This window comes from Malaya genurostris, chromosome 2 (assembly GCF_030247185.1).
Source record: "Malaya genurostris strain Urasoe2022 chromosome 2, Malgen_1.1, whole genome shotgun sequence".
Classification (NCBI taxonomy): Eukaryota; Metazoa; Arthropoda; class Insecta; order Diptera; family Culicidae; genus Malaya; species Malaya genurostris.
This window is the reverse complement of record NC_080571.1, coordinates 6,695,183-6,704,293: the sequence shown is the minus strand read 5'-3', so window position 1 is coordinate 6,704,293 and position 9,111 is coordinate 6,695,183.

The following is a 9,111-nucleotide window of genomic DNA, read 5'->3' as shown; positions in this document are numbered from 1 at the left end:
AATTATCTAGTTCTGACAATCTGATCTCTGGAAAATTGCTACGAGTATCCTTCATGTGGCGGCTAACATCCTACATTAGCTCATTCACCTGTAACCGACACATCGTCATCACCGTACTCCCCCTACGGGCCATCAACTGCCAACTTTTATGAACCATTCCAATGTTCCATACAGTCGCCAATCACCGCAGGCTGTAAGTTAGTCAACTACTCACTCACTTAGCTAGCTAGCCAGCCAGTCACTTGGTGGTGACGGTATTCAAGTGCTCCGGAATGAGCCAGGATACTGGATGCTCATAAAGCTTTCTCTGCCAGATAAATGTTTCCGGATTCCGACCAGAAGATGAAGCAGAAGAAAAAAAAAGTATAACCCACCGGCCCAAGTGCGGCGCTATCAAGTTTTACGAGTCTAAATAAATTCTGCCATCGCTTCGCCTTTCCGGCGGGACTATTTTGCAACATCGTACCGAGTGTCTACGGTGCCGGAAGGAAGAGGTGAGCAATTCCATTGAGTATTCATATATTGGAAGCATTTTTTGGGTCCGGTCCAGATCAAATTTGAACAGTCGGGTGCATATATCGTATCTATTGTGTGTGTGTGTGCTGGTAGCGAAGAGAAAAAATTCTATTATTTGTAGAAAGAAAAACGAATCCGTCGTTTGGTCGGAACGATGGTCATTTTTTTGCCGTCTGCCTGCACCGTCGTACATAATTCCATTTAATGGTGCAGTAAAATTAAGCAGCAGTAAATTGCCAATCCCTCTGTCAATGCAACGGGCGCTGGATGGAACCGCTAGTCTATTTGGATAGACTGACGGACTTTTTGGCTTTTTTTCGATGAATGCAAACGATTGATTGCCCGACATGTGGCTCCGGATGAGATTCTCGATGACCCAATATTTTGCAAACCGGTAAGTGTGAAACAATGTATACGAACTGATCTGATAAACACCTGAACTTCTTTTGTTTCTGTTCCTCTATAATGTAAATCTTGCTTCTATTATGTAAATCTTACTTCTAATTACTTGCTAATATCAATATTTATGTATACGAGAACAGGTGTAGGTGCAACTGTAATTTTCATGTTGTGGTACCTTCAAGTGAAGCCTTGCGCCCGAATACCCATTCACAGAAATCACATCATCACACCTTCCGAACACACATTTATTAGTGCAGGTGAATGAAATCAATGCACCCAGGTTCCCAGTGTGGTTGCAAATGCTGGCAACGATTTCCTCCGACTACTTTTTTTCCCAAGCACACTCCATCTCGAAAGTATCGCTTGTACGACCTGCTCTCGTTACCCTTTCCGGTGGCAAGATGGGAAAAAAAATTAATCATGCTTTCTTTCGCAAGTGTTCCTCCATGGATAATATCCCATCCGTGGTTGAAGTTTAAATCATACACAAACACACACATACACCAAAGAAAGTGAGCACTAACCGGTATGTGTCCTACGGGAAAGCTTTACTCTTCCATCCATATGCTTTCGGATCCATTTGTGAAATACTCGCTCTGGGGTAGAAAAGGTTTCCTGCCAACTACCGCAGGAACATGTCTGCGGGATTAATCTGCAATCTAAACGATGTTTAAATGCAATGAAATAATAATTACTCTGCTATTAACGCCGCTTGACGTTGGATCCCGGTTTGACCCTGCCCGGCTCCTTGAAGGTGCACGAAGGGTGCAAGAAAGGCCGCAAACGGTAAGCTTCAGTTGACGTGACGTTGAAATTGAAGATGCACGAGTCGTACACCGGTTCCAAGCGAGTACGTGTTGGCCCCGCCCGGCTGCCGGTCGGTCGGTCGGCCGTTCGAAAAAGCGTTCCCATTTTAGTTCCTATCAGGGTTAAGTGGTAAGGATTCTATTGGCAAAGAGAACCTGAGTGTCGGTGCTTGAATATTCATACCGGAACTTCGTAGTGGATTTAAATCATCCGGGACAAGTGTTGAGGCGGAAGTGCGAAAATAAATTGCACTTCACTCGGGTGGGCAATGTGTAATTCATTTCTGTAAGGCAGCTCCGGTACTGAAATCGCGGTTGTAGTTGTCAGCTCCCGAGAAGCACCCTAGATTCAATTTGCCGATGAGAGTCACTCTCGGCAGGATAGATCTAATTTTCCAGATAGATTTAATTCGTGTTCGGCAAGATGAGAATGTATCATACGTCATCCTACAGCTGGTTTAATTTCGTTACATTTATATCAGTATCGTGAAGAGAGATAAACGTTGTTAGAAATACGTTCAATTAATGTTTTTTCCATGCGAAAGACTCGTTAGAAAATTCAAGACCATTAGTATTCTATCTAGCTGTGTAAAACCAATGCAATTTAGTACCACTTTTTTCATTTGTAGCGGAAAAAGGCAAACGACGAGTTAAATTTCGACGATTGAAACGTAAAAACTTTTTCTCAAACACGGAAGACACCAAGGAATTCCTTTAACGAATGACATTTTATCCTCGTCAGCCATTCACGTTTCGACAAAGACACTCTGGTTCCAGGAATGAGTAGACGAAAAAGTGACAAAATCAGAATCGACCTTCTCCGATTTGGATGAAATTTTGCACATGGCTTCAGTATGGCAAACCATAAGTTTTGAACCGATTGAGAGGTCAATCCGACTCACGACTAATTTTTAAAAAGGGCGTATTTATTTTTGCATTTTACAAAAATTGCCTTTTCAAATCGTTGTAACTCAAAAACCGTTAATTGTACAAAAATGGCGTTCAGGAAGAAGTTGTAGTGAATCGATTGGGCACCCTAAAAAAAAACGAAAAAACAGGCAGATCCGTCAGACATAAAAAAAACCTTAAATATTATTAAGAATTATTCATGTACATGAAATAATTGTAGATATAGCAAGCAAATAAACAATTCATGGAATTATAAAAAATGGTGTTATAATTAAATATTCAAGTATCTCAAGAACAGCTACTTCTAGAAGAAAAGATATCATGAACAAATTTTTGCCTTTAACCTGTAGAATAATATTCTACTGTTTAAATGATTATCTTTCAACGAGAACTTGAAATTTCGAATATATCTGTAAATTGTTTTAGCTGTAACTTCTTTATTTTTCAAAAGGCACTGATGGGATAGCCATCAATCTGTAGGTTTAGGAGCTTTAAAATAAAAGTTATCAAAAAAAAATCGAAACCTTGATTTTTTTTAAATTTATTTTTTTTTTTTGGTTCAATTTGAAATTATTGAGGGAAAAAAATCAATTTTTTCTTTCAGTGCATATTTTTTAGAGTGCCCTATTGATTCCCTACAACTTCTTCCTGAACGCCAACTTTGTACAACTTTGCTTCCGCCGTTTTACCATTTTATATATATATAAAAAATAGGTATAGAATTCGCTCAAACTTTCGAAAAATTTTCCGAGGCCCGGTGGGCCGAATGTCATATACCAATCGATTCAGCTCGACGAACTGAGCAAATGTCTGTGTGTATGTGTGTGTGTCTGTATGTGTGTTGTCAACTAAGAGGTCGAGATCTCAGAGATGGCTGGACCGATTTTGATCAAACTAGTCGCAAATGAAAGGTCTCGCCGTCACCCAGAACGCTATTGAATGGTTTTGAGATCGGATGCTTACTTTTTGAGTTATACGAAGTTTTATGTCAAAATTTTCAGTTTTTTGACAGTATCTGTCACAATTGACCTTGAAAACAGAATATGTTTTCAGACTTAGATTCCGCACGGTAATAGCTATCCAACAAGCCATAGATTGTTAAAATCCGTCCATTTTTAACGGAGACATCGAAATTTTTGTGTAAGCGACTTTTTCCCCATATTCCAGCAGTAGAAGTTCTGAGCGCTGTATGGCAAAGAAAGGCTTGGGAGCAACGTAAAACACGATTTTTTATACTGTTACATACAATAGTTTCTAAGTACCAAAAAGACTGTGAACAGCATTATTTTTCATGACATTTTGCCTCGGACCGATTTTAGCACGGTTCGTTTTTGGCAACATAATCGTTCGAATATGACATATTGGAAAGATGGCAGTACTTCCGAATTCTGAACAATTTCATAATTATATTGATTTAAACTGCTTACAGCAATAAATGCTGGAAGAACAAAACACCCATATACCATTTGAATCAGTTCGTCGAGATCAGCAAATGCGTAAGTGACAAATAATTTCACTCAATTTTTTACCTTATTTTCGAAGATGACTCAACCGTTTTCTACAAACTCAGATTCATATGAAAATTCGTATGCTCCTAAACAAGGTTCCTGAATTATGTTTGGATCCGACTTCTGGTTCCGGAACTACAGGATGATATGTGAAACGAAATTAAAATTGTGTAACTTATTTTCCTCGTAGATGGCTGAACCGATCTAAGATTCAAATGATATCTAAGAATCATCTAAGATTTGCTGATTTGAATAGTCGACAACCAAATCAACTTATTTCAGTTTTAGTGGTATTCAGTTTTCGGTTCGGAAGGCACCCAACAATTTAACTCGTACTACGATTTCTCAAAGATGTCGATACTGATTTTTAAACATATTGAAACAAATGTAAACTAATCAGGTGAATTTGTCTGACTTCGGCTACACCGATTTTCGAATTCCGGCTCCAGTATCGAATCGTTTCTCAAAGCTCAATCGTTTTCTCAAATAAAGCCAAATCGAATTTCAGAAAAAAAAATTCAAATTAAAATAAACTTATAGTCCCACACAAAATTAATTAATTTTATTCAATGCTGACTTCCGATTCTGGAATTACAGGAGGATGAATTTTTAAAATTCAAACCAATATAGAAGATGATAATCCCGAAAAGCTTGAAAGTTGGACTCAAAACTATTGCAATTTATTCGTCATATGTCCAAACGAATCGGTTTGGTTTATGCTGGTTCCTGAATACCGGCTCTGGAAGTACCTTAAATTACCGTAAATTCTAAAGTGGAACTCACTTCGACATATCATGAAAAGTTTAATCGATTGTACCCTTTTTAGATAGAGTAATGAGTGATTAAAATGTCAAATTGCAGCTTAAAACGACGGTCATTAAAATAATGTCATGAAAACCGAAGAATATTCATGAAAAAAACACATGCGGATTAATAAAAAAAAGGTATCATCTCACTGATAGGTGGATTAAGCACGTTCTTTTCCAAAATTAAAAGCTTTATTGCAAAAAAGTGCTTACAGATGTATTATTCAAAGTATAGTCCGTCGCTAGCGACAACTTTCTCCCATCTTTCCGGCAATTTTCGGATCCCGGCTCGAAAAAAGGAGTCCTCTTTTGACGCTATCCATGAAGCAATCCATTTTTCCAACTCTTCGAAGGATTGAAAATGTTGATCTGCCAGGCCGTGTGCCATCGAACGGAATAGGTGGAAGTCAGAAGGGGCGACATCTGAGGAATACGGCGTGTGGGGCAAGACTTCCCATTTCAGCGTTTCCAGGTACTTTTTGACCAATTTTGCGACGTGAGGCCGAGCATTGTCGTGTTGGAGGATGACTTTGCCATGTCGCTCTTGATACTGTGGCCGCTTTTCTTTTAGCGCTCGACTAAGGCGCATCAATTGCGTTCGGTAGCGATCTCCTGTGATGGTTTCACCCGGTTTTAATAGCTCATAGTAAATCACATCGAGCTGATCCCACCAAATACAAATCATAACCTTGGCGCCGTGAATATTCGGTTTTGCTTTCGACGAAGTAGCATGCCCGGACTTTCCCCATGATTTTCTGCATTTAGGATTATCGTATCGAACCGAACGAATCTTCATCAAGCAATGCTTCTAGTTGTTCATCTTTGAAGGTGTTTTCTCTTCCACCACCATGTTTGTCTTCGACATCGAAATCACCATTTTTAAAACGTTGAAACCACTCCCGACACGTTCTTTTACTCAGAGCAGCATCACAGTAAGTTTCTGAGAGCATTCGATGCGCTTCAGCTGCATTTTTGTCGAATTGTAACAGAAAAGTAAAACTTCCCGCAAACGGCGAGAATTGGGCACATAAACAGACATCTTCGAGCATGAATTATACGAAAACAAGAACAACTGTCACTGAAACGGCGATGACAATTCGTTAGGCACTGTACACATTCACTTTAAAGGCATGATAATCATCTATGTATTTTGACCAGCCTCAGGCGGTACAGCCACCTATCGAAAAACGGCGGAAGCAAAGTTGTACACCTGATACATTTAACGGTTTCTGAGTTACAACGATTTGAAGAAGGCAATTTTGGTGAAATGCAAAAATACATACGCCCTTTTTAAAAATCAGTCGTGAGTCGGATTGACCTCTTCATCAGTTCAAAAATTTTGGTTTGCCATACTGAAACCATGTGCAAAGTTTCATCCAAATCGGAGAAGGTCGAGTCTGATAATCTGCTAAGCATTTCTAGAATTGCTTCATAGTCGTTTCTTAGCACATAGACTTTGGTATTGGATTCTTGCATGCGCCAAAAATCGGTACATACACGTTATGCCAACCTGCGAGGATTTGAATTATATATGGGGCATTCCACGCAAAATCAGCCACCCATTTTTTTTTTTCATTTACCAATTTTTTTTCGGTAAAGAACTCGAGAATATTACACACTTATTTTTAATTATTTCAATATGGAATTTTCGAGATATGATTTTTTTAAGTTTCGTGTTCACAAAAAAGAGTCTTTTTTCAACAGCTTAACTGAAAAATCTGATAAAGAAACAAGAATTCACCCAAGATATAAAATATGCGTCTTTTCCTTAGCTTTCAAATAATAATTCCATAAAACAACCTTATAGTATATTTGAGCTTGAGCTTGAGCTTGAGCGACCACCCCTGGTTGCTACTCCGTTACTGATCGGGATTAGCTGAAATTGTACAAGGAGTTTCTAGATGATCCAACCTGGGACTGGTAAATCATCCTTCAATGTACATCTTCTGGTAATCCCAGAATTCAATGATCAGTACCGGCGCCGGCCAGGCCCGAACGTAGATCGTCTAAGGAATGGGAAGGGATGTTAGTCCAACATCCAAGTTGTCAAGTCAAGTTGTTGTTACTAGAGGCCGTATATACTACTGCGCACTCCACAAGTGTCACGGGAGAAAGATATTTGTTAGTAAAAATTTCAGTATTGGTTTCGCGTGCGACTCAGTATGTTCCGGTTTCAAGATGCTCGGATGCACCACTAAACTCACTGGCTCCCCGAGTGAACGTTTCAACAATATCCTATATTGAAGTCCCGAGAAGTCTTGATTCACAGCTCTTATTCGAGGAAACTGAAGAAAAATTTGCAATACTACCGCGTAAAGAATAAAAACTTCCCTATTTTTTATAAATTAAATTACGTGATACAAAATAAACGAGTGAGTAGAATTAAGACAAAATAGTTGATTCATTGCATTGACATACTCTAAACAGTTGTTATAAAATCATTTTTTAAATCACCAAATAGAGGTCAACAGATTTTTCACGCGTCTTGATTCTTTATTATTTCCGATTTATTATTTTAATTATTTATTAAAATTATCAATTGATTATATTGGTTGATCTGGGCAGCCGGCTACCGAGAAAATATAAATTTATTGTTTAAAATATTAATATCAAGTACACTAAGGTCTTTTTTTATGCGACTTTTTAGGCGAATTTTCAGAATTATGCGGTTTTTTATGCGAATTTTCAGAGTTATGCGGTTTTTTTATGCGAAGTTTCAGAGTTATGCGGTTTTTTTATGCGATGTTTCAGAGTTATGCGGTTTTTCTTATGCGAATTTTAAGAGTTATGCGATTTTTTATGCGTTTTTTTTATGCGGTACGTAAACTCGCACGAAAAAAGACTTCAGTGTATTTCTTTTCTATGCATTCAATATACCGATATATGTTACCTCTGTTATTAACTATGTAATATCAACCGATTTGCGCAATAGTTGTTTTTTTATCATTCAATTTATAATCCTGAAAGACAACCAATAACATGGAAAAAGAAAACATTTCAATATAAAACTTTTCTCCGAAGCTAGACGGAAATTAATAGGTTGAATGATTAGATAATTCAGTAAAATAGAGTAATCAGAAGTGAAACGTTGAAAAGGAAAAAGAAACTCCTGCAATTGTCCCCTTTTACGACATGGAAGCAGGAACCCAGTGGATCTATTCTTGGTTCATTTTTTTCCGCCGGATTCCACACGGCATCTAGGCTGGTACTGTCCGGAGGTACTATCAATCTCCTAGTGGACCCCAGCCCCTCATAAAACAACCTTATAGTATATTCAATGGAAAAAGTTAAAAATTCTTAAACAATTAAAAAAATTTAAACTTGGGCCTAGTCTTTTTTTTTTCTTTTTTTTTTTTGTTGAAGAGAGAAGCCTTAGGGTTTTAACTCAATCTTGGCAAAGTTTCAGAGTGGAAAGATGAATACTTTCGGAGCAGTGAATGTTTCAATCTCGACCCGCACGCGCGTAGTGTACCGCAGCGCAACTTGCTCGAATACGGGCTTAACTTGTCGACACACGCCACTGATCGAATCCTAACTTTGACAGTTTATTGTTGCCAACGTTTCTGTTAGGAGTAATGTAAAAATGAATTCAAAAAATGAAAAACATTTGTAGCGTTGAGTTTCTTCTTCCCTTCTTGAGAAATTTGATTTTTTGCAAGCAAATGATGTTTTGTGTTCACCGTGTAAAATTGTTTGACTTTGATTATTATTTCAGGGGAGAATTGTTTTTCTGTAAAATATGAATATTCATGATTTTTTATATAAAGACATCAAAAGTTTGATAAAAAAATTAGTTTTTACTTTTTGTTCTCTGAATGGCAGTAATCTTTTTTTTTTGAATATTATGCACTGACGAGTCTAAGACGAAACGTAAAGCTAATGTCTAACCCTCCTAGTGGTATGATAATGCCTTTCTATTGCCTTATAAATAGTCTCATTAAAAAATTTATAGGATTTTATTCTCAACTGAAAAAAATTGTTGATTTTTCATGGGTTTACCTTCACCCGCACTGATGAAACTACCCATGCTGCATCAATCCTAGTAACCCATGAGTCAGCAGACAATTCTTGACCGCTCTATCAGCCGAACTCTAACCGTGATGGCAAAAACAGTGAAGCAACTCCGTTCAGAAGTGTGCCCGTTCAAAGAACGGCACCCCGCCG